This window comes from Eptatretus burgeri, chromosome 7 (genome assembly GCF_056783735.1).
Source record: "Eptatretus burgeri isolate ZD-2024b chromosome 7, Ebu_testis_v1, whole genome shotgun sequence".
Classification (NCBI taxonomy): Eukaryota; Metazoa; Chordata; class Myxini; order Myxiniformes; family Myxinidae; genus Eptatretus; species Eptatretus burgeri.
Window position 1 is genome coordinate 74,585,252 of NC_140967.1, and position 26,919 is coordinate 74,612,170.

Below are 26,919 nucleotides of genomic sequence, written 5' to 3' on the forward strand. Positions count from 1 at the left end.
TCATATTGTGTTGAATCCAACGGCAGCAGCCATTTTTGCCTACATTACGAAGCACCTTTTAGAATCAGGTTTCACTTGCCGAATGGCTGGGCGAGCGGCTTGCAAAGTAGTTTATACGGAACTACTAGCTTGGAAAGCAGTTGATATAGAAAGGCTGGCTTCAAAAGCAGTTGATATGGAATGACTGGCTTGGAAAGTGGTTGATGTTGAAAGACTGGTTTGGAAAGCAGTTGATGCGGAACAACTGGCTTGGAAAGCGACAGCAAGCCAGTTGCGAATGACAGCACTGGAGTTCCAGATCTAGGCTCTAGAATATGTTCTTATCATGGAGCATCGTACTATTCCATATCGAGGGATGATACAGGAAAAAACATGGCCACCCATTCAAAAGCTTACACAAATATACGCTCATAAACTCCTAAAAAGTGAAGTCATAAGCATTTAAGCCATAACTTTTATTCTTGAGCATTTTCTGAATTAGCAAGACTTAAAAAGATGCCAAAATACTTCGATAAAGTAACAACAAGAGATGGCGAAATCGCCAATTTGTACTTGTTGGTCGCTTTTCAAAACAATGTAAAACTGCAGCCCGAAATACCTCAACAACTCCTGAAGCCATGATGGTGATTTCAACGTGAGTAAGTTCCTTTGTCTCTGGGCTAGTGCACCCAATCCAAAATTAAAAAAAAATATATAAAACATGAATTGTTTTATTACGAAAAGAAAGCATATTCGTTAGCACCACTTGGCTGACTCGCGTCACAGATCAAGGTGGTTTTGAACGTGTCCCACATTGAACTAGAAGGGCACTCGGTAGAGCGCATACCTCCGCCATGCAATGCCTGATCCACGAGAACATATCTGGCCCAATACATTTTTGAAATATCATACTATATATCGTTTTTGGCCCTATCTCTCAATGGTGAAGAATCACTTTAATAATTAAATAGTTATCGTATCCAGATTCGGATTCGGATATTCACCCAAATCGAATCAATTTGTCGTGGTCACACACCCAACCTGTCCACCAAGTTTCATCCGAATCCGTCTACAACTTTTTGAGATGTCGTGCTAGATATTTGTTTACCTCTATCTCTCAATGGTGAAGGATCACTTAAAAAAACATTCCAGTAGTTGGATCTGGATCCGGATCTTCACCAAAATCAAATCAGTTTGTCTTTCACATACCCAACCCGCCCACCAAATTTCAATTGGATCCATCCACAACTTTTTCAGATATCCTGCATACAAACAAACAAACAAGAAAAAAAGGCGTCGTGCAGAACATGATACAGTACTTGCAAAATCCATAAAACATGGTTGAACTCAAAAATAATTGGTGGTTGCATTTAATGATGAAATATGCAACTCCTTTTCAAATTTCAAGTCAATTGGATGAAAATTCACAATTTTAGAAACCTTGCTGAAGTTAACCTCAAAAATAATTGGTGGTTGAATTCAGTGACCTGCTATGCAAATCCTCTTCAAATTTCAAGTCAATGGGATGAAAATTCGCAATTTTAGAATTCTCACCTAAGTTGTTGATCCAACCTGCCCTCAGGCAACAACCTGCCTATTGTGAACCCAGGCAACACTAAATCAGGCCTATGACCTTTTGGTCTATGTTGACCGCAAAAATAATTAGCTGGTTGAATTCAGTGACCGGAAATATATATCCTCTTCAAATTAAAAGTCAATCGGATGAAAATTGAGGATTTTAGAAACTCCACCTAAGTTGTTGACCTTTGGCCTATGGCCCAAATAAATGTTAAAATGCCATTTTTTGCGGCAATAACCTGCCCCAATCTGTTACAGGAAGGTTGTGGAAAGATGTTTCACAGGTATTCCTATATGTTGATGAACAGGAATGGTATCATCTGAAATATCACAGCAGTATCGCAGCTTCTAATTTGGTAATCACATGAACACTGTTGGTAAGTCGATTTGTTTATTGCTCGCAAATTCGTTTTTAACATTTTTTTTTATATCGGGAGCATTCACTGGGGAGGATTAACGAGTGTATTTTTTAGATCCTCGTGGAGGATCTCTAAGTCTGACTCACGTTGTTGTTCTTCATCTTCTTCTTGTGGACTTTTTTGTTTCACAGCCTCCAGTTTTCATCGAAACTTCCTGAAACTTGGCGTACATATGTAAAAATAACCTACGCAGACAGAAACCATCTCCGATTTTGAAAATTCCTCCGAGAAAAAAAAGTTATGACGTCAAAATATCTCCACTAATGGAAATCGCCTAAAAAATTATCTTCGAAACTAGGCAAGCTTTTTGAATTCTGTTTGTGAGAATCGAACAGGGGCATTAGCATAGATAAATTACCGCACATATGATAGATCACTATGACGTCATATCAATTTTTATGACGTCATTCCTATTTTTTGACATTTTTTGTTTCACAACCCAGAGTTTTCATCGGATCTTCGTGAAACTTGCCATGTATATGCAGAAAACCCACCCGCAGGCAGTAACCATCTCCGATTTTGGAAATTCTTCCTAGAAAAAAAGTTGACACCATAATATTGCCGCTAATGGAAATCGCCTATACCATTATCTCCGAAACTAGGCAAGCTGTTTGAATTTTGTTTGTGGGAATCAAGCCGGGCATTAGCACAGATCATTTATCGCAAACTTGATACATCACAATGACGTCTTATTTGTTTTTATGACGTCATCATTAAGAGGACGAGGATCTTAGCTCATTTGAGCTTGTTTATGTTAACGACCACTATTAATTCAACATTCTCATTAGTTCGGCCAAGGGAAGTTTGACCCAAGTCTTTCACGAACCGGCTGGTTCCGGCGATAACTGGACAGCTTGGATACGAGTATGCGACGGGACGTCCAGTTCAATGTCCATCCGAGGGACGGCACACACATTGATGAATCACCCTGTCTGCAGCAGACATGTACATTCTCTCGGTTACTCACTCTGCCAACAATTTGGGTATTACTAAACATAAAGTTGGTTATATTTCAACACTTTGATTTGCATCATTTTGGTGCGTAATAAAAAAAATAGCTCCGCAAAGTGGGCGTAACCCCTCAGCCCATGCATTGTAAAAGGAAGCATTGATATCACGATGATGCAGTCAGTTAGACGTCATATCGAAAATCAATCAGACTTCAAGATGGCTACCGTGGCGGCTAGTGAAAATCGCAGCGTGCCCATTTTCGAAAGGAACCTTCCTCTACTCAACTCCAACACACACACACTACAAAATGGATTTAATCGGACAAGGCGTTCTCCTCAAAATCGAAGGAAACCAATTTCAAGATGGCTGCCATGGAGGCCACATTGAAAATCGCAGCATGCCCATTTTCGAAAGGAACCTTCCTCTACTCAACCCCAACATACCCTGCAAAAATGGATTTAATCGGACAGCCAATTCGGGCTGAGGGGTAAAAACGACCTAAAAATGGTCAATTCACGTTTTCAATTTTGACCAAAAAAAAAAATTCTTACATAAAGCTTCCTTAAAATGCCCCAATTTTCACACTCTCAAAGAAACAATATCTGTTTTCGAACGTTATTGTGAAAAGGAAAGTGTTATAGTTACTATGATAGAGTTTACTATTGAAAAGTATCACACAAAAGGTGAAAAAAAACTCGATCGTTTTTCGTTCTAAATTACATGCAAATGCATGACGGAAATCGAGTGCTAACCAAGATGGCGTCCGGTTGCTACACCGGGCTCTGTGTGTTGTGAATGGCAATGAGAATTATATTTATTTTCAGTTCAATGGTGGTAATCCACACAGTGGACTGAGACAAAAGCCAGGATTGGGGGGACGAGGGGGGAAAATGTACCAGAAGCAGAATTTAATAACATATATGGATTTAATCCAAACCAAAATAACAAAATATATAAATAAAACATAAAGAATTTTATTATTTTTAAACCGATATTTCCATCGACATTTCCACACTTGATATGTAGTCATCTACATCGTGGACTGAGATAAAAGCCAAGATTGGGGGCGGGAGGGGTGGGGGTTGGGGGTTAGGGGTTGAATAACAAAATATGTGAAACACTAAGCATTTTATTACATCCAAAGAAATTACAGAAACAACAAAAATGTAAAAACAGGGATTAAATCTCAAAAAAAATAACCAAACAAGGTCGGAATGACACCACATTACGATGCCACAATACGACACCACAACCCTCTTATGCATAACCATGATGACATCTTTTGACGTTTTACTCTTGTTGAGGGATTGTGATGGATGACTATAAAGAATGAAGAAGAAGAAAAAGAGTAACAATGAAGAATGACACCACCCAGCAGACACACGACGTCAGTATGAAAGATTCACGACGTCGGGAATCGGTCGCTTGGTTGTACAACCAGATGACGACGCGGTACAGCCGCAGCGCGCCCCGCGATTATCGAAAACTGTTTTTTCTGCCGCGTGTGTTGCCATGGTGACCACTTTTCCACCTCGTGCCGTGTGTGTTGCCATGGTGACCACTTTGCCACCTCGTGCCGTGTGTGGTTGTGTCTCCTTTCACCGGAGGAGAGATCTGATTGGCTAATTGCTATTTCCGCATCACTCGCCGCCATTTGCAAGGTTTGGTTAAACTTGTGAACTTTCCCCTGTTTCTGAGTGTGGCAGAGACAATCCGTTTTAATCTGCAGAAGACTTCCGCTTTTATAGTTAAAATTATCTTCCGCTGTGATCATTTTTAGTATGTATAATATTATAAATCGATTTTATGTCTTAGCTTTTGTTTTTGGACGTTTTTAAGATCACAGAATCCATGATGTGTTCCTGTTACTGTTGTGATGGAATCTATATCGTTACATTCAATGTAAACTCTCCCGGGCCCTTCGGGGCCCTCGAGTGGTTCGAGCGTTGGACTCGGGAACGTGTATCTGACGATCGAATCCTCCGGCACCCGATTTCATCGTTCGTTTATCACGTTTAGCTGTCGCTGACATGGCCCTAATTTGGCCCTGATCGTGTGGAGAAATCGACGGTGAATAATCAATTCGTTTTTCCGCGGGCCTGGTGAAAAAAAAACACCGGTCTGTGGAAAATACAGGGGAATTCTGTAAAAATTACTTTGGACAAGTTTAATTCGTTCAGAACCTTTAAAAATATTTTTCTGGTGTGGATAATGCTTCGGCCGTTTGGGTCCGACGAATTACCGCATTGTACCACAATGTAACATATTTAAAGTTCCACTGCCCTTAAAAAAAACCTCAATTAATATTATTTTTTTAAATATATTATTTTTTTATGTTCTCTTTTTACGAGTTAGGCCTAACCAAAGGCAAAATGAAACAATTGTCAGTTATTGTTCGCCGAAAAATGTGGTTTTGTCATAAAAAAATATTAACCCTTTGGCCGCCGACAAACTGCCGCTTGTAAAGGCCCGGTCACACCTTGACGTTTTAGCCAACGTATGCCGATTTTTGAATTTTTTTTTCTAAAACGCTGGCACACGTTGAATACGTTATGGGTAAGTTTTGATAACATTGAGAGCACACTGAAAAACACTGCCATACGTCGTTGTACGTTGGCTTTAAACGTTGTACTTTTTGGTTGTCCTCAAATTTTTTCATGCTTGAAATTTCTCGACGTATGCCGGCGTATGACACACGTTCCGCTACGCTGGCCACAAGTTGTATGCACGGTGTGCGATCGTTGACAGATGTCAACACATGCTACTTGTAAGTTAATCATAAGTTGAGACACGCCGAGGTAATGTTTAGCGTACCCGAAACTTGTTTCTAACCTATGATTAACGTGTTGTTGGCACGTTACGCGATCGTTGCTACACATCGACAGACGTTACTTTTAAGTTACTCATAGGCTGAAAGACGTCTGTATAATGGATCGTCCTTGCGTCAGCGTCCACGGCCACGGCCAGGACACTTATTTGCAGCATTCTTCAAACTTTTCTTCGGCATGACGAGGATGTTCAGACTTCGATGTCGAGCTTGGCTATGATTCCAATTGTCCATCGGCAGCGTCTATTTAAAATAGTCGAGTTTGAGCGTTTTAACACGTTCAGAAGAAACGCTTCAAATTTCCAAACCCCACCTTCAAAAAACAAAAGCGAGTGACAGCAATTTAAATCGTTCATTGTAAACAATGAAAATAGCTGAGTGGTACCGTTTAAAAGTCGTTGAGTGTAAAAAAAAATCCAAATGTTGAGCGCAAGCGTCAACTTTCAATAGTGGGGTTTGAGCGATTTAGCACGTTCAATAGAAACGATTAAAATTTCCGAGCGCCAGCGTCAAAAAACAAAGGCGAGTGACAGCAATTTAAATCGTTCATTGTAAACAATGAAAATAGCTGAGTGGTACCGTTTAAAAGTCGTTGAGTGTAAAAAAAATCCAATTGTTGAGCGCAAGCGTCTACTTTCAAGAGTGGAGATGCAGCCATTTAAATCGTTGAGTTTATCATTTAAATCGTTAAATCGTTAAACGCAAGGACGATCCATCATAACCCACACCCTCCCCCTCACACTCACCTAGTACTGCCAACATGAACAAACTACTACTAATACTAATACTAATACTGATACTGATACTGTTACTGCTGACATGGACATCGACTCAAAAAGGACTCGAAAACACTGTTGGGTTCCCCTTTTATGAGCAGCATTTTTATATACCAATTCCCAAAACCGCTGGGAACACGTCTTTATATGGCAGTTGTAAGTTAGAAACACGTTAATTTTTTTTTTTGTCGACCGGAAGACGTCATTGGAATACGTCTACATACGTCGATGTGTGTTGGGACTACGTAAAGAATTGGTTCAAAGCACGTCAAACATAAGTTAGAAATAAGTTTCGCGTAAAAAAGACATTACCGCGACGTGTTTCGACTTATGAGTAGCTTATAAGTAGCCTTTGTGGACGTGTGTAAGCGTCCACATATCGTGTGTACAACTTATCCCCATCGCATGCGAGTACGTCGTGTGTCATACGCCGAGTACGTCGTAAAATTTTGAACATGTTTAAAATTTCTTGACGTACTCTACTTACTACGACGTATGATAGCGTACTTTAGCGTTGTACTCACGTATACCAAACTTACTCATACCGTATTTGACGTGCCCCAACGTTTTAGACACATTTTTATTAGGTCGGCATACGCTGGCAAGATCGCCAAGGTGTGACCGCGATGTTGACACTTCCATTTTTACGGCAGTTATATTTCGAATCGTTGTGCGTCAGCCTTTTAATAGGCTACGTCACGACATCGTCGGCGATGCGTGCAACGCGCTATGCCTAAGTTAGACTATCGTTGGGCATCGGTTGTGTAGACCCACAACAGGTTCAGCATTCGTTGGTATAAGTTATCTATAACACAACGAAACGTTCTGTGTCCGTTACCAATGCGTTATACATAAGACCAAGTCGCTATGAATACGTCCGAATCTTTAAAAAAAAAAACATCAAAAGTTCAACGTAAGCCAGCGTTTTACATACATTTTAATACGTTGCCATCGCTGGCTAAAACGTCAAGGTGTGACCGGGCCTTAACAATGAAGCCTTCATTGTGGTAGTTTGTCACTTGGGGAGTTGTTCAAGTTTTTCGGTGCACAATTGTTTTCCTTTGGTAAAATGGTTATCAAAAGACATGAAAACAACTTTATATAATAAAGAATAATATTAATTGAGGCTTTTTAAGGGCAGTGGAACTTAAAATTTGTTATAAGCTGCTTCGAACACTGGTGTACTAAATTGTTTTTCTTTTCTAAAATAAGGGTGATGTCCAATGCTGTGATGTCCACATACAATTTGTGTGGAAAGAATGGGAAGAGACCTTTCCGGAACCTGAATTTTTATAAAGTTGTCAGAGGAAATGAATTCTGCTAAATGACAGTTTATAATGTGCATGGATTGAGCGTAATTGACATTTGCAAGTCTTGTTTGATGATCATAAAGCCAAATATATACGAAGTGGAAATTCTTATTATTTTTCAGACAGTACCATGACCAGTCAGCCAACAGCATCGGAGGCAGATGTGGACACTGCCATATCACAACATTTGAAATATGCCCCTGATCGGTGTGGAGGTGCAGGCAGGAACAAGCCCTCATCTATCTACAATTCCAGGTGTGTGTGTGTGTGTGTGTGTGTGTGTGTGTGTGTGCGTGCGTGCGTGCGTGCGTGCGTGCGTGCGTGCGTGCGTGCGTGCGTGCGTGCGTGCGTGCGCGCGCGGTTTCTCGACAACCACTGAACCACTGATCCGATCTAATTGAAACTTGCCAGCTATATTGCTGGGGACCTGAGTGTGTGCCTTTTCAAGGTTTGATATTAAGTGGACAAGTGCTTCCCAAGTTATGGCCATTTATTTACCAAACCAACTGCGTAGGCGTGGCCGATGGGGAAGAGATCCTCAGCCGCGTTCCCCATTACGGGTTACAACGTACGGACTTCCGGATAGTGATGACTTACTGTATTCTCATAATTTCTCGATTTCTTATGCGCATTTATAGATAAACACAATGCCCCAATCCAGTCGTCATTCATGAGAGCGAAGGAATGGCTTTTGTGGTTGTTTGAAAGTTGTTGTTTTTTTTGCACGTACGGGCACGCACGTACGGACACATACTAGTGTAATAATAATGAGTAACAGCAACACACTGTGCCAGCCATCCATATCCTTGATTATTAAGAATTTGCAGCATAGTTAATTGTAATGTTGTATGTTGGAAACCCAGCCTAAGTTTACATTGGGAAAATATTGACATGTACTTTTATGCATAATTAAGTTATTTTATTTTCTTGTGAAATTAAGATTGAAAACACCCAACAAATTAATTTTTTGGTGCTTTGGAATTATTTATGTGAGATGCATTCAAAATTGTGTTTTCATACTTAATGATGTTAGATTTATATTTTTTTTCTTTGTATGAATACACACACATAGATATATAGAATACACACACGTATTTGGTCTCATTGATTTGCCTGATTGTAATTCACTTTTATATAATTTTATGCACTGTTCATATCATGTCAAGTATCATCTGTTTAAGTCTTTATGCATCTCATTCTATTGATGCCACTGTGGGACATAACAAGTAAAAATATTTCTAAATTATATATATATATATCATGGAGAAATTCTATCAGAAAGGTGTTTGACTTCCCAAGTGGGACCCATATTGTACTCTTTTACCAGTCATTGCTGAATTTCTACCTATTGAATGTCAACTATTATGTCGTTTTGCAAAATTTGTATGTGGTTCTTCGTTTTCTCATAATTCTTTCCTGAGTTTGCTTAATTATGAATCTTGTAACAATGGGTAGTATGTCATCAGTCTCTAAAACTTTTAATTACATTTTATATAAATGTAAGTTATCGGTCAATACCTTTTATGCTCCTAATGCCCATTTAATGTATGCAAGCATAGAATTATCAGCAGTTTTACTAACACTGCATGATGATGTTGTTGTACTTAAAGGTGCCTTTGTGCAGTCAATTATATTTGAGAGAGAAGAAGCTCCACAGTTCCTCTCTGGAGCAGAACTTTCTGAATTGGAATTGTTAACTGTGCTTTGCACAAAGTGAATTTGTCAAAAAGGTATTTACGACTTTTACCCATGTGGTATTTCTTTTTATTCCCAATTTTTAGGATATGTTTCTCAATTGCAATGGTATCTACTTTTATTTATTGTACGTTTGTATTTGAGTGTGCCTTTTTGGTACGAATAAAGATATTATTATTGTTAATACTGCTTGTATATTTTTGCCGCAATAATGCTCTGCATGATACGTGATAATAAATGATTATGAATTACAGTTGTTTTCAAGTTGTGGTCATTATGTGTTACTGTGCAATGTAATGATGTTGCAATACAACTTCAATGTTTTGATAATGGCACCGGTAGAACGGCGGTGCTCCGCTGGCCCCAGACCTACGGGTCGAGGGCTCCATCAAGCTGGAAGCTGAAGGGAGTCATGCACTGCAATGTACGTTTATTTGGCGTGCAAAGAAAAGGGTAAAAACATAAACTCCATTTTATGAACGTTGTGATAAAGTTGAAAACTAACGTCATGCTTCAATGTTGTGACAACGTTGAAATCTGACGTCATGGGTGTTGCAAATACAACTTCCCAGTGACCCAATTCTAACGTCAGGTACAACCAGAACACAACGCTGCAACAACGTCAGATTTCAACGTTGTCACAACGTCAGATTTCAATGTTGTCACAACGTTGAAAACCGACGTCATGGGTGTTGCAAAAACAACTTCCCACTGACCCAATTCTGACGTCAGGATAGAACTGCCAAACGACGTTGCAACAACGTTGTGTGCCTGCTGGGCACATTTCGATGCCACAATTTGACATATCCTCTTCTGGTTTAACATTGCGATATATTTTGACGTTGTTCCATCATAATCCCAAAACAAAAGTAAAATATCAAAAGATGTGATGCTAATCCATAAGAGGATTGTGGTGTCGTATTGTGGCATCGTAATGTGGTGTTATAATGTGGTGTCATTCCTACATTGGTTAGTTGTTTTTTACTTCCAAAATTGAAGATTTTTCAAGTCAGTCGATTTTGTTGTTCTGTCCATCTGTCTGTCTGTTTATCACCTACAGGTCACAATTCTTAACCGATTGTCACGAAACTTTACCAAATTGTACAGGTAGTCTCAACTGAGAAGCCCAGTGATTTTGAGGTCAATGGTCAGCTTGAGGTGAGATTTCTAAAATCGTAATTTTTCATCCGATTGACTTGAAATTTGAACAAGATTTGCATATTGCATCGCTGAATTTGGAAACCAACTATTTTTGAGGTCATAAGGTCAAAGGTCAACTCAAAGTCAAACTTCTAAAATCATTAATTTCAATCTGAAAAATAACCAATTTTGTTCCGATTGACCTGAACTTTGATTAAGATTGTCAATTTTAATCTTAATGAAATGGACAATTTTATGTGTCCATGACAACCTTTGGAGAGGGGGGGTGGATTTTGTAAGTATCGTGCTCTGTCCGACGTCTTTTTCTTGTTTGAGAATTCATCCTACGTTTTTACATTTTTCTTAAAATGTTTGTTGTTTTTTTTGTCCATATTATGATGATGCTCATTTAATATCTTATTATGTTAGCCCTGTACAAACAATAAACAAGAACACTTTCATGAAAAAAAATCATTACATTTTGAAACTAAATCGATAATGACGATTTAGAACAAGACAGCACTATTTATTTTTGAGACCATCGTTTGTTATTTACATTCCAAGGTGCAGTCAGTTTCCCCACAGAGACCACTACATGTATAACATTACGTCGGTCTTTTTCTCGATTTCTTTTCAGCGAAACTCGTCCATGATTTTTGGGAAGTCAAGTTTCCTCTCAGTACTTCACTCTCAATACTCGTGTTTTAAAGACTCTTAAGAAGTCGATCTTGTCCCATTCGGTGACCTGACCTCATCCTTGATACGGTTTAGTTTTGACCGAAGAGCTTTTTCAATATTAGGAAATGTTTGGGTGAGGGTGTGTGTATGGAGGAATCGATACATTCTCAGTTCTGCTGGCTTAGTTTGTTTGTGTGAGGTTTGAAGCTCTGTTGAAGATGCCAGTAAGGTAGAAAACTGGATAAATTCACTTTCATTTGTGGGTTCTAGATCGTTGGGACAGGAGGGGTCAAGATTTCCTGCAGCTAGCTTGATATCACAAGTTGAGAGGGAGGCTAGCTTGGACAGGAATACAAACTTATTGTTGATTTCCTTGTACATTCCAAGATGCTGTTTCCAGGCACTGGTTAGCTGATCAATGATGACTAAGAAACATCTCATTCTTGAATTTCTCCTTGAATGACAGTGCAGTCTTTTGCATTTTCATCATCAAAATGGCGGTTGCACATCAGGACGTGTGTCTGCGACAAATTGTATTCGTTATGGCCACTCAGTTTAATTAATTAATGAACCCACCAATAATTTAATCCGCTTCTGCATGGGGCCCCTTTTAGGCTTGAGCCCCGGTCGACCACCCCATCTGCCCCCCACCCCTTAATCCATCATTGTTCGCATTGTTATTCTGACTCAATTTCACCACCCAGTCACTGGAGAAGAGCCTGGTAATATATACACCTTGTTGGGAATTTTCGTGAATTCAACACAATCTAACCTATAAGCTTATGTGAGGGTTTATGCTTTCAGTTCAGATCAATTTATCACCATATCTATTATGCCCCTTAGCTTTCGATCTAGAAACACTTTGAAAAATTCTCCTGACTTTTTATGACATCCTCGCCCATTTGTTTTCCATTTAGTGGAATTGAAGATTTCAGTAAAGTTCAACAATAAACCTATGCTGCTTGCAGCTCCCTTACAATCATTCTCAGTCTTCTGGTTTGGCTCTTGCATTGTGCAGCCAAGGAGACACAAATCCCTTAAAATTGCATGCTCAAAGTGATTGAAAATAAAAAGAGAAGAAAACGAATATTGGCTTATTTAGATCGTTTGAGAGGCAATTGGCAATACAACATGGACAGTTTTAAGAGCATTCATCTGCTTGTATCGTATTCCTTTTAAATAATAGCAAGGACGTCCAAGCTTTCAGAACTCATCTTGCTCTTGCTTGGGACTACAGTAGCTCTTTGCATGGGAACAGAAAGCGTGCGGTGGCTTGTGCCAGGACGCAGATGCAGAGGAAATGAGCAAAGAGTACTGTGGCATGCCGCGAGCACAAGCATTTTGGGACCTCATTCCGAGAGGAACCACACACATGTGAGGCAGGAGACTGTCAAACATTGCTTTGCCTCATCCGTTCCTTTTTAGGAAACCCCTGGCAATGGTTGGATTCTCAGCACGCTGGGAAAACAACACAAAAAATAAATAAGGGCTGTGTGTGGTGTGTAAATGTGTTCAAGATGGCCATTAATTTCTGAATGTTTTTGGATGTTTTTCGAGAGAAAAGAAATGTCCCTTCAAATTCGGGTGTGGGTTGTTTAGGAGAATTATGTGATTATGTTATTCCAGCATAGATTCTCTTATAAACAAGTAATGTGCATTTATTTTATGCTCAGGGTTTACTTTAAACATGTGTACAGGAAACAGACAAACTCAAGTGAACCTTATTGCCTAATTGTACCCTGAACTCTTCAGTCATCGACAACTGTCCCTGTGGGACGTTTTCTCCCTGTGTTCCCATGGCACAACCATTACGCACTCTCATGCCTGTCACAGAAAGACAATGTCATTCAGCTCTTGTGAGTGTTTCTGCTACTTGTGAATATGTTTTCCATCACGTGATCAAAAAAGTTCATTAAAGCCGTGATTATAAACCGAAAGTTCGGTCGAGTCCTTTCAAAGGGTATGGTAGTGGAAGAATATTTCACCACAACACCAGTTTAAAATTCTGATCAATGGTCTTGAAGGAGACTGGCTTGATGAATCTTTAAGAACCACAACTGACTTAAAAATATATGAGATAACAGTTTTAGCATCCTATCAGAACATATTCCATGAAGGGCTGGTGTTGGCTTAACGGTTAAGGGGCTGGCAATGAAGGGCTTTGGGTCTTGAGTTCAAGGCCCTGTCGTCTGAATCAACACCAGGTGGGTTAGCTCAGCCTGTCATCCTTTACACTAACCTGTTGTCGAAATGAGCACCAGATTACTGGTAACAGGGGGCATTGCATCAGCAGCACAGCTGTGCCTTCAGAAAATGATGCAGCCAAGCGGGCACAGTCTGCTTATGAATAAATAAACAAGCAGTCATAGACTGGTACTTACGAAATCGTCAACTTGACCTCTGACCTTGTCTAATAAAAGCTGTCTCTAGAGAAGGTAGCGACGCAAACCAGAAGTTTCTACGATGATTCTGTACCAAATCATCAAAAATCAAATGTTTTGGATGTTTGACCTCACTGTGACCTTGACCTTTGACCGATTTTGACCAAAATCTAGTCAGCGCTAGCCACCACCCTCCTGAATCACGTGGTGTAAATTGACATTGGTAGCTTTTTCCGTTCTCGAGTTATCATTTTTTGGATGTTTGACCTCATTGTGACCTTGACCTTTGACCGATTTTGACCAAAAAATAATCAGCACTAGCCATCACCCTCCTAAATCACGTGGTGTAATTTGACATTGGTAGCTTCTTCCGTTCTCGAGTTATCATTTTTTGGAAGTTTGACCTCATTGTGACCTTGACCTTTGACTGATTTTGACCAAAATCTAATCAGCACTAGCCATCACCCTCCTGAATCACGTGGTGTAATTTGACATTGGTAGCTTCTTCCATTCTCGAGTTATCGTGCCTACAAACAAACAAACAAACAGAAACGGAAGTCATCAATATACTTACGAAATCTTTAGATTTCGTAAGTAATAAATGAATTAGTCCATGAGTCAATGTTAAAACTGCACAGCGCAACAGTATATTATGATTAGTGAGTTTAAATCACATCTGGAATCTAATTTTTATATAACTGGCCGACAAGAAAATTAAACGAACTCTTGAGGAAAATTAATGAGAACAAACAAAAAAAATAAAAAATATAGAAAAAGGAAGAGAATTCTAATGACACTATATCATATTTATCAAATTATTTTACTTAATATCCTTCTGCTTGTGGGCTGGCAGGATTGCCGAGAGATAAGTGAACTCCGGTTTGAGCTGTCGAGCCTGGGTTCAAATGTCGGCCCAGCTATAAAGTGCCATCATGATGTTTCATAGGCAGGGCAAGGCATCAATGTGTGTGCTGTCCCTCGCATGGATGATCAGCTTGGCATCCCGTCTGCTAGCTTTAGTTGCTGGATGTCAAATATTCCAAGGTGTCTTTCGCACAGAGGAGGTGAGCTATCGCCGGCACCTGAACAAATTGCATATCCCTGTACCTTCAGGCCAGTATCGTGCGTCATAATGGCGACCCGTCATTGTAACCCTTAGGCATGAAAACGCTTCAGCCGAACCGTTGATCTGTATCAGCGTTTTCTTCAGCTGTAAAGTATTGCTGAAGAGTACATCCATCCATCTTATACTTGTGAAAAATTACCCTGTGAAACACCAACATACAACTCCTTGGATTCCCCAGTAATTTCGGTGGAGGCAGTGAGGTCTTGCGTTTCTGGATCCACAATTGGATGGAAAATTCTTATGATGTTTTGTAGACAATCACAGACATGCAATGGAAAGACATGGATGTCTCCACATAAATTATTGAAAACTTCACTGAAGGACAGACATTTGCTATGCCGTTGGTAATACATTTCGTTTATAGTGCTCTGTCCAAAGACAGGTTCAGTGGCGCCAAAGCAATACCATGGCGAGGGTTATACCGAGTGGTTTGCCTTTTTCCTTCCCAGTGGTAGTCAAGGCAGAAATTTGGAATTTGGTCAGGGTACTTGCGATAACTTTTTCATTATTATTAATGGAAATCGCCTAAGCAAGGCATAAAGCCACTCGAGGTAAGGGGCTTAAAAAAGTTATTGCCAGAGAACCTACCTACTCTTAACAAAGGATGCTGTGGAATCTTTAACGTCTACCAACTAATGCTGGCAGACAGAACACCCAGGTTACCATCCTTCTGAAGGATGGCACACACATTGATGAATCGCCATACTTTTGAAACACCATGATGGCGGTTGGTGGATAGGGTCAGGATTTGAACCCAGAATAGACAGCTCAGAGGTGAGTGCGGATACCTCGAGGTTATCCTGCCATCCCTTTGGAAATACTAACTGGAATATATACCTCGTGCACAACGAGCAGGTAGCCTATTTTGGGGCACAAAAATAAAAGTCTAAGAAAGCTTTTTCTGGATACTAGAAGGTATGTATTTGTAGGATTGAATCACAATGCATTGCTTTTCACTCCAGAAAAGGTTTGCCAAAATGTGTGCTGGAGGCAAAAAAAACACTAATAAAAATAATACTGATTTTAAGCATTTGGTATAGTTAATCGTAGAAAGGGAGCTGCTGCACTGCAATTGCAAATGTGATTATGCTTATGCTCAATATTGATGAATAATGTTTGGACATATATTGGTGAAACCTCTGCTGTTGTTGGTGGTGAGTGTTATACAGTATATGTATCAGGCTTAAAGAAATCCTATTTCTGTTCCATTGGCCGAAAGAATGTGCTTCATTGAAAGCACAAGATTTCAAGCATTGCAGGTCTGGAGCAACAATGGGGTATGGATGCCAGACTCTCAGGCGAAGAATTGAGTCGGTGTATTCCCTCCAAAGCCACAGTCACAGGGGTCCATTTTTTATTTCTCCTCCACACTCATTTCTGATGCCACTTTTCCATCTCCATGTTTTTTTTGCAATGGAAGCAAGCATCTCTGTTAATGGAAGACATCCAGCATTTCATAAAAGACAATTATGATTTCATCGATAAAGGACATGAGTCAAAATCAACAACTTTTGGATTACGGTAGGTGAAGCAAACCATTGGGGCATTTTCTGTTTTTTTTTTTTTAATGTTACACTCGAGTTTCAAAGGTTATTGTTTGTAGTCGTCACAATGCCAGGCCTTGTGTGCAAACACCCAGTTCCACATTACCCCCCTTCCAAACGTTCACCTCCCACATCACTAGGTCAAACACATGGAAAGATTGTCCTGCTCGATTGGAAATGGAATGCTTATGTATTCTAACTGCATTGCACGGCAATTTCCACGCATCTTCTGATCGACTCTTTTTTTTCTTTTTGTCTCAATATCCTTCTTACATCCATCTCCTGTTCCTCTGCCTTTCTGTTTTAACTCACACAAGGCCTAATCTCCCTTGACCTCATTCCCAGCTGGTTGGAATGCACCAATATCCCATAGGCCCTCTCACCAGCACAATGCTGCTGTTATACCAACCAATCATCAGAAATGACTTTGCCGTGGTCATGAGAAGCACTCAACATGCCAAGTCAAATAGCTGTACTGCTGGCACTCATTCACACCCTTTCATGAACTTGCATGCTCGACAGTGATTGTAAATAGCAACATGCAACTGCTCAAAAAGACAGATTTATTTTCTCAGAAGCGCTTCACAAAAGACAGTGCGTTGCAGGGATCCAGATGTACTCTGATTGTTATTTATTTATTTTTTTTTGAGGCTGCTTTGCCTCACGGTTGCTTGATGTTTTTTTTTTTTGGTGGGAGTTAAGCAGAGTCAAGCCTGATAAATTGATGAATAGGAAAGCACCAGAATTGGTACACCATGTGCAGAAACAAGTCAGCTTGGCTCACTTTAAGAACAAAATTCCTAGATTGACTGAGCTCTCATCCTTTTCTGTTGTTGGCCATCATTTCACTTGAAATGTCAGGGCAAATCATCTGAAGGCTTTCAGAAAGTTCGTTGCTATTTTAGATGTGTGATTTTAATTTGCTATTCTAGGGTTTAAGATGCTTACTAATACCACTTTATTCTGTGTTTAGCTTGTCATTTGCAATTTATGTGATTTGTCTCTGGATCAAAAAATCACTTATAGATCAAAGTAACAAAAAACAAAAAAAACATTATCCGAATGGTTGCTTTTTCTTCTTGCATATGACATCCAAATGGTTTAATATTTATACATATATATGTATGTATATGTATATATATATATATATATATATATATATATATATATATGTATATATATATATATATATATATATATATATATATATGTATATATATATATATATATATATATATATATATATATATATATATATATATGTATGTATATATATATATATATGTATATATATAATATATATATATATATATATATATATATATATATATATATATATATATATATATATATATATATATATATATATCAGAATTACCTGGCATTGCCTGGGTAAAAAAATACGAATAAGAAAGGGGTAAATTGTGGTGCAAATATATATATATATATATATATATATATATATATATATATATATATATATATATATATATATATATATATATATCTATATATCTATCTATCTATCTATCTATCTATCTATCTATCTATCTATCTATCTATCTATATATATATATATATATATATATATATATATATATATATATATATATATATATATATATATATATATATATATATATATCAGAATTACCTGGCATTGCCTGGGTAAAAAAATACGAATAAGAAAGGGGTAAATTGTGGTGCAAATATATATATATATATATATATATATATATATATATATATATATATATATATATATCACATTTAATTTGGACATATTTCATATTTCTTTGTTGTTGTCAGCATTCGTCTTCAGTGCTGATGAGGCTGTCACTGAGGTTGTCGTAGTTATCAGCAAGCAAATTTTTTTGATCCCAGCAGATAAAGCCCAGTCGCTCTGTCTCGACATCGACCAGAAACTGCCGAAAGAGTCGTCACATCTGCAGTATGTGGTTTCCCTCTCTCACCATGATGTGGTAGCTGTAGTACTGCAGCTGTGTGAGTTTTGGTCCATCCTGTCCAGTAGCAATCCTGGCCACCAGATGGATGCTGTAGCCATCTGTTCCTGTGGAACACTATGGGATACTGGAGTGCATCAAAAAATACAAAGTTTCTGATCAAAATATGACTCTGATTTTACATGCCCCAAAAAAGGAAGAGCTCCATTGGTCCCAAGGCAGCTGCAGCTAAGTGAAAACACACCAAGAGACAACAGGAGACTGAAGAGGAGCAAGATGCCAGGCTAAATGAACAGGCACAGCAGTAACAGCGACAGCGACAAAATGAAACTGAAGAGGAGCGATCAGCCAGGCTAAATGAACAGGCTCGTCGGCAATAACAGCGGCGAGCAAATGAGTCTGAGGAAGAGTGTGATGCAAGACTTGAGGCAATGCGTCACCACACTGCAAAAGCACGAGCACGAGCACTGGCCTGGGCACAAGAGCACAACAATGCCAACAGGGTGGCATTCACGTATGACCCTGCTGACCCAACAACTCATGCAGACATCGGCCAAATGGACCAAGTCGGCACCCACTGCTCTGCTGACAAGTTCAAGGGAGAGACCAAGGGTGTGTGCTGCAGCAATGGCAAGGTGGTCCTTGAGCCCTCTCCTGCCCTTCCTCTCTTGCTGAAGGAACTTCTCTCAGGCGAAGGTCCCCTCAGGAAGCACTTCCTTGAGAACATTCAGACGTATAATGTCAGCTTTGCAATGACAAGCTTCGGGCACAAGGATGCTGAAGTCCAGAGATGGAACCAGAGCTTCCGGATCCAAGGTCAAGTGTTCCACCGCATTGGCAGCTTGCTTCTGCCTGAAGAGGGCCAGCCAAAGTTCCTACAGGTCGACTTCCTGGACTCGCATACCAAGGAGCTGGCTGCCAGGAACCACAGCAGCCTCAAACCACACATCCTTGAGAAGCTCACAAAGTGGTTTCACGAGAATAACCATCTGGTCTGTGAGCTCAAGACTGCAAGAGATGTACTTGCAGAAGGAGGTAACTCTGAAGAGTGCCAGATCATCATCAGATAGAACAAGTGACTGCAAGGAGAGCACACACACCGCTACAACACGCAGTCTGCACCAGAAGTCGCCATCCTAATGGACAATGAGCCAACAGAACCCAGAGACATTGTCTTCAGACTTCGCGATGGGGAACTTAAAAGGATCAGTGAGCTGCATGCATCTAATGATGCACTCCAGTATCCCATAGTGTTCCCATATGGAACAGATGGCTGCAGCATCCATCTGGTGGCCAGGACTGCTACTTGACAGGATGGATATATATATATATATATATATATATATATATATATATATATATATATATATATATATATATATATGTATATATATATATATATATATATATATATATATATATATATATATGTATATATATGTATATATATATATGTATATATATATATATATATATTATATATTTTTTTATATTTATATATATATATATATATATATATATATATATATATATATTTTAGCAGGGTATGCTTACACATTGTGGAAGCCCTTACACATATGTAAGATATGACCCATTCACATTGTGTAAGCATACAAACCATGTTTCCCCATTGTCTCGGGTCGCATACCTGCATTTAATGTTTTATGTATTTATTTTCATTTGCAGATGCTTTCTGATGGTTCTGTGATTTTTCCTGGTGTATTGGCTTCGATGTCCATCAGCACACAAAATTACCGTGCTTACCCATTGTATTTGGTCACACATCTGCATTTTTTCATTTATTTTTTCATTTATTTATATTGTTACGGATTTCAGAATCTGGTCTGATGAATGCATCTGCACATCCAGGTCCTCAGACAGTTATTTCCTGACATACATGTTTAGATTAGCCCCATCCCCATGTTTAATGGGATCTTAAATGTGATGCATTGAGAAGGGTAAAGGATAGATCCCCTCTCTTATGGGAAGCTTTTTTCTTTACGACAGACACGTTTACACACATTTCTTTCACGAGCTCTGATGCGCGCCCTTATATTTCCTCAGCAACGTTCCTTCGCGAGCTCTGAAGCCCACCCTCATTTTTCCTCAGCAACATTCTTTCGTGAGCTCGGACACCCACCTTTTTTGAGAGCGCACGGGTCGTCATGGTAATCGTGCGCAAGTGGGGTGGGGTGAGCTTGGGGCGGACAGCGCCCACCGAGACAGCCCACAGATATGAAATTAATTGGCGGTCCGTTCTGAAGAGGAAAGCAGAGGCGAGAGAAGCGAAAGGAAAGCGGAGGTGAAAGAAAGCCAGGGAGGGAGGAAGAAAATGAGAAGTAAGTGCGAGGAGCGAGCAAGAAGCGGGTGTAAGTGCGCAAACGAGGAGAAGAAAGCGAGTGTGTGGTGTGCGTGTGGGTGTCTGACCAGCGCCAACAACGAGACAATTCGTCTTTCCCAGTGCTTGGGCAAGCGAGCGTGTGGTGCGCGTGTGGGTGTGAGCAGCCCCGACAAGTGAGGTGCGGGTCAGTCACCGACGGACCGTGTGGGTCACTGGACGTCACCAGTTTCGTGAAGTGTGAGGAACTGCCCGTGTCACAGCACCAGGGTCTAAACCCGCGACAGACGATATCGGTACCCTCCCAGACATTGATTGGCATTCAAGGCTGTTCACGAGAGGGTGCATGGCAAGGCTGGTTACTGGCGATGGACGTGACACACACGCACACATTTCAGGGCGTTTTCACTTCATGGACGACTACTCTGGTGAGCGAAACGATTCTCCCCTTCCCCTCCCCCTGAATGATCTGCTGGGTACCCTTGTCTGCGTTTAGCTGTAAGTCAACCCCCGATAAGCATCTGCTCTTTGTCTCTTTCCTGGCATTTTGATTGATTTTGCTTTGAAATTTATTATTTATTTTCCTCAGAAAATAAAAAGTTATTTTATTATTAATAAATCATTTGTCAATTTCCAACCTGTCCATGTTTGTCCTTTCCTTTCATTGGTGTCGCATCATTCGAACCGAGATAGACTGGGAGGTAATTACCACAGATTTGACCAAAAGTCGGCGGCACGCACCAGCAGTTAAAACGTTCGGCCGCCCTAATTTAAATCTAATCAGATAATATTGGTACTTTGCCGAGGGCACGGTCCCCGCTCAGGTAACCACGTGACCTCTAGTTAAACGGAATAATTAGACGGTGGACGCTGGAACTCGTGGTTAGCTGGGTGACGTTCATGGTTCTAAAACAACCCACCGTACCACAACGTTAATTGTGGGCGGTGGCCCCAGGTCCGGCTCTTCCGAGGACAACCGGGATTAATTCCCCTGAGTGACAAGCTGGTGTCTCACAACAATATTTTCGTGGCCGCAATAATATTTTAATTTATGGATGTTGTCTGACATTTTTGTGAGTTTTTCCAGTGTATCAACTTCGATGTCCATCAGCAAGCAAAATTTCAGCTTTCTACGTCACCCAGAAGGTTCCAATTTTTAATATCAGTCAGTCAGTCAGTGGTTCGAAAAGCTATATCGATGTAATATATTGTTGAGGTTCTATGAAACCGCATGCCTCGAAGACAATGGTTCCCAACATACAGTGATCCCCAGGCAGTTATTTTATTAGTCTTCGTGCAGTTAGGCTTTCCCCTCATGTCTAATGGGTTAACGAGACGAAGTGTGTTGCGTGGGACTAATAGCTAGGTTTATTAACTATATTTCTGTCTTCTATTCTGATTTCTATTCCAACCCTTTCCTTTTATGCCTGTTGTTGGCTTAATGGTTACGGTGGTGGGCTTTGGATCCTAGGGTCTTGAGTTCAAATCCCGCTCAGCTGTTGAATTAATACCAGGTGGGGTTAACTTGGCCTGTCATCCTTCCGAGGTCAGCAAAATGAGTTCCAGCTTTCTGGTATCCTGTGTCGGAGTGGCGACCCATCCAGGATTGTGCCCAATTGCCAAGGAGACTGATTAAGCAGCACCAACGCTCTGCACAGGGTATGATCCCAATCTCCTCCTCCTTTCCTTTTCGCCAGTGTCCAAATCAAGCAAGCAAGGAAACACACCACGATATGAATAGCAAACACATCACACAGCCTCCCATGGCTGAGAATCAACATAAGAACAAACACACTATACAAGCACGTGCATGGCACGCCATTTCATTCAAATCTGCATGCCAATTTCCAAAAGCATCTCACCTTGCTCACCCCCTCGCTCACCAAAACTTCACCACTTCGACCACCAACACCTCCACACACGGGAAAAATATTCTCACACCCCTCGTACCTCTGTATCGCTACAACTTGCCCCGAAACAGTGGCATGCTGCAAGGCTCGGGCTGTACTCGAACCGCGTGATGTGGGGATGAGCAACGGACGTTAATAGCACCAACTGCATCTCGCAGGGAATATCCCGAGTGAGCACGCAGGATTGATATGACCCTTGTTCAGTTGCCAGAACATGGAAAGACGGGAGGAAAGAAAGGGTCATGGGAAGGGCGATCCGGGAGTTTGGTATAGGGCCCGGGTGTGCATTTTTCCTCATGAGGGGGGGGGTGGGTGGCGGGTGTGCATTGCTATTCAGCATTCATACTGCACGTGGAGCACATTCAGGGCTAGGTTGCCAGCTTATACACATTGTTGAGTCAGGGCCGTGTCATGCCGGATGTGCGAATGAGACCGCTTCCAGCCCCAGGAGCCTGGCAGGGCATGGCTCGGGCCACTGCGGCCCAATGGAGAAGCAGGATTCGGGACACGGTGCATCGCTTCGGGTCATCACCCCACCCTTCGGCCGGGACTCATAAAAGGAGGCGCACGGAGCCGCTCGACCTCTCCTTCACCTATCTTCTTCACCTCCCTTCTTTGCCACCTTCTTCACTGCTTGTCTCAGTTCTATGTTTGCTACCCCTCATTGCCTCTACCCTTCACTGGCTCTTCACTCACGGTTAGTGTGTGACTGAGACATGCTTATTCCGAAGGACCAGTGTGGAGCACACGCTACCATGAGCCCTGGCAAAGTGACTAAGACGGAGATATCGCGCCAACTCTTGAGGTGGGAACACTCAAACGGAGTGTCCCACAGAGGTACTGCTACACTAGCAGACCTATACACGACTAGGTTAGGGATCTGTTGGCTCACATATCCTCTCTCCTCTCTCTCTTTCCACCCCTCTATCTCGTCCCCTTTGGACGCACAAAAGAGCATCCTGACTGACTCGCAATCACATTTTCCTCTGGCACGACACTGCACCGACTGCACCGCTCATATTGCACAACACCACACCCCCCCCCCCACTCCCACACCTTAGACACCATTTTTTTTCTCCCTCCTACCTTCCCATAAGCGTACTGCATTGCCTTGGTCAGCCGACCGCACCAGATATTGCGAGGTATCTCTTTCTTTCAGGCTATCTAATCTTCCTCGGGTGTGTGTGTGTGTGTGTGTGATGGCACCTGTCGTTGCATTAGTTAAGATTGTAAAAGTGATCACGGGATAAGTCTGCTCTGTGTTTGTAAATTGCTTGCCTTTTGTTACACCTCACAAATTCCTTGCTATCCCGACTATACATACCAATAAACCCAATTTACTGTGCCACATACCTTTCCTCGCTTCATTGTAAATAAATGCTTTGTGTAGAAATGTTCCCAGCTCATTTTTGTCTTTTCCTTCATTGGTCCAGCATGTTTCGCACTCTCATCTAGCCGAGACGTTATTCCCCAACGATCTGTTTTCTCACCGGTACCTGCTTGGCAGTCCCGCTCGGCTGCATCTGATCAGGTAAGGTGATCCAGATTGAGCAATTGCGTACTGAGGGCGCGTCTCCCGGTAATTAAATCACGTGACTTTGAGGTAAACGGTATCAGAAGAAGGACCCTAAGTCACGTGGTCTTGTTCTTGGTGTTCACGGTCAATTCACCTGCCGCATCACGAAGTTATTCATGTGCGACGGCCTGCAATTCCAGAGAGTCTGGTGGGAACTAAAGGTAGCTCACCCCTCGTGGTCTTCCTCACCCCTGACCCTAGTTCTGTAACAATATTATGTCATTCTGTTGGATGATAATTTTCCGTCCTGGATCGGACGACGTGGCCCTGTGGAGTGGGCTGCACGCTCACCAGATCTGAACCCCCTTGATTACTTCTTCTTGGGTATGCTGAAAGCGCAAGTTTATCCAGTAAAAATCAGAGACATGAATCATCTGAGGCAACACATCACGGATGCATGTGCACGCATTGATGGAATGCTGCATTAATGCACCGTGTTCATTGCAATTTTCCACAGCACATTGAACTGTGAATTCCTCATGAGGGACAACACATTGAACATGTCAAGTAATGTCATTGAACATATCATGTATGATAATGTAATGTCAATAAACCATTTATAATGTATATTCTCCTGTTTCCAGATTTTATGGCCACCCTGGTATATGTAGCTTTTTGATACTAAAAATTTGTATTGGTATCAAAGCCAGTGACCAATCGCAAATTAATACTTGGATAATAAGTACATGATGATAAGTGAGGTAAGGTTTTTAAAATCAGTGCATAAAGAAAAACTCGGGGCAATACTATGGGCACTCATCTGCTAGAATTATGATGCTGAGGAGGAAGTCAATGTGGGATGGAATTAGCAAAATGCACCAATGAACCAATGTTATAGCAAATACCTCTTTTGGGAGGCAAACTCCCACCCCCCCCACACCCTCCCCGTATATACCCTTCGACCCCAACTCTTTTTAATGTCATGAACAAACTTTGGTACATCACGGGTGATAAAGGTCGTGGTCAAGTTTCATCAAAATTATGTGTGTGGTTTTGGAGAAGAAAGCAAATACCGTTTTTGGGAGCAACCCCCCTGTAGATCCCCTTCGACCCCAATTCTTTTAATGGTGTGAACAAACTTGGGTGCATTGCAGGTGATGAAGGTTGTGGTCAAGTTTTATTGAAATTGTATGTGTAGTTTCGGAGAAGAAAGCAAATACATATTTTGGAGGGCAACTCCCCTATAAACTCCCTCCATAAACCTCCTTAGACACTGATTTTTTTTTTTGAGGGGGGGGGGGGTTAAGAACGTCGTGAACTTAAGTACATCATGTGGTGATGAAGGTTGTAGTCAATTTTCATCAGAATTGTATATGTTGTTTCTGAGAAGAATGCAAATACCTCTTTTAGGGGGCAACCCCCCTGTAAACTCCCTCCCTAGACCCCCTGAGACCCTGATTTTCTTTAATGCCATGAACAAACTTTGGTACATCATGTATGATGAAGGTTGCGGTGAAGTTTCATCGGAGTTGCATGTGCAGTTTCTGAGAAGAAAGCAAATACCTATTTTGTGGGGGAAACCGCCGTAGACCCCCTTCGCGTCCGATATTTTTTTATGCCGTGAACAACCTTTGGTACATACAAGGTGATGAAGGTTGTGGTAAAGTTTCATCGAAATCGTGTGTGTAGTTTCAGAGAAGAAGTTGCAAGCATTTGTGGACGGATGTGTGCTGTATCACGTGATTGGGTTTTCGTATATCATGACTCGCCCACTTGGGGTGGCAGTGTGACGGACGAATGATGTGCTAGGGGTGACGGACGAATGATGTGCCATCCCATAAGCTCTACTGGAACTACGTTCCAGGTGAGCTAAAAATAACCAATTAAGATGGGTGTAGGCTCATTGGGGGAGAGCACAGGAGGATTGTTTAGTAAAAGTAGGAAAGAAAGGCAGGATTTTAAAGTTATTTAGCTTCATAATAGTTTGCAAAGTAGCTAATAGGGGATGTTTTTGCAGCAGAGACCAGATTCTGAACCCAGGTGGGATATATCTGGTTGAATGTGCTCATACCTCTCCATAAGACTGTGAAAGCTAAGGTGAGGGAGGGCAACAAATGACAAAGTATTTTAGAGCAAGAATGAGCCACGATAATGACTTATGAACCGATGATTGATTCCATCTCCCAGTCTTTGTTCTTTTTAGCTTTCCATCAAAGCCCAACCTCATGTAAAATGGACCAAATCAATTGACCCATAAAAAAAACATATGCAATATTGTACAAGCTTACACAGTACTATAACATTTGCTTTATGCAGTAAATCTTGAGATATAACAATGGAGAAAATCAAGAGGATGTTGATTGTGGTATGCTGACCACCGTGGGAAGCTGACGTTTCAGGCATTAAACCTTAATCGGAGCAAAAGAGATACCAAGGGTTCATGAGTTAATGCCAGAAACGTCAGCTTCCCTTTGCTTATGACGAGGTTAGCATACCTCAGTCAACATCCTGTTCATTTTGTCCATTGCTCTACCTCATTTATTCCCTTTTCCAAAGTCTAACATTCCCAGGAGAGAAAGTCAACATCTATCAAATATGGAATATGCACAACTCTGCCAACCGTACCTCAATAACTGGTCCATGGCCCAAGACTGATGTGGCCATGCTGGTTGTGAGATACAATCTCTGTTGTTTTATAGGAGTAATCTGACTCCATACATCTGTGCTTTTATCTAAAATTGCTGGACTTACCATTAAATGACTGCTCCCAGAATCCACTAAATGGTT

General features: G+C 40.9%; 1 long non-coding RNA gene across 3 annotated transcripts in view; it reads left to right on the top strand.

Annotated features, from left to right (window-relative positions):
- The window catches only part of LOC147023553 (uncharacterized), a 102,025-nt gene extending 92,305 nt beyond the window's left edge, over positions 1–9,720 (top strand). Inside the window, exons 1-3 of one of the 3 annotated variants that reach the window (XR_015060280.1) lie at positions 4,311–4,588; positions 7,963–8,095; positions 9,451–9,720. This is a non-coding gene — a long non-coding RNA (uncharacterized LOC147023553). Of the gene's footprint in view, positions 1–4,310; positions 4,589–4,754; positions 4,998–7,962; positions 8,096–9,450 lie in introns of those variants that run through there. The other 2 variants (XR_015060282.1, XR_015060281.1) reach the window with 2 other exon arrangements.
- Positions 9,721–26,919: the final 17,199 nt, after the last annotated feature.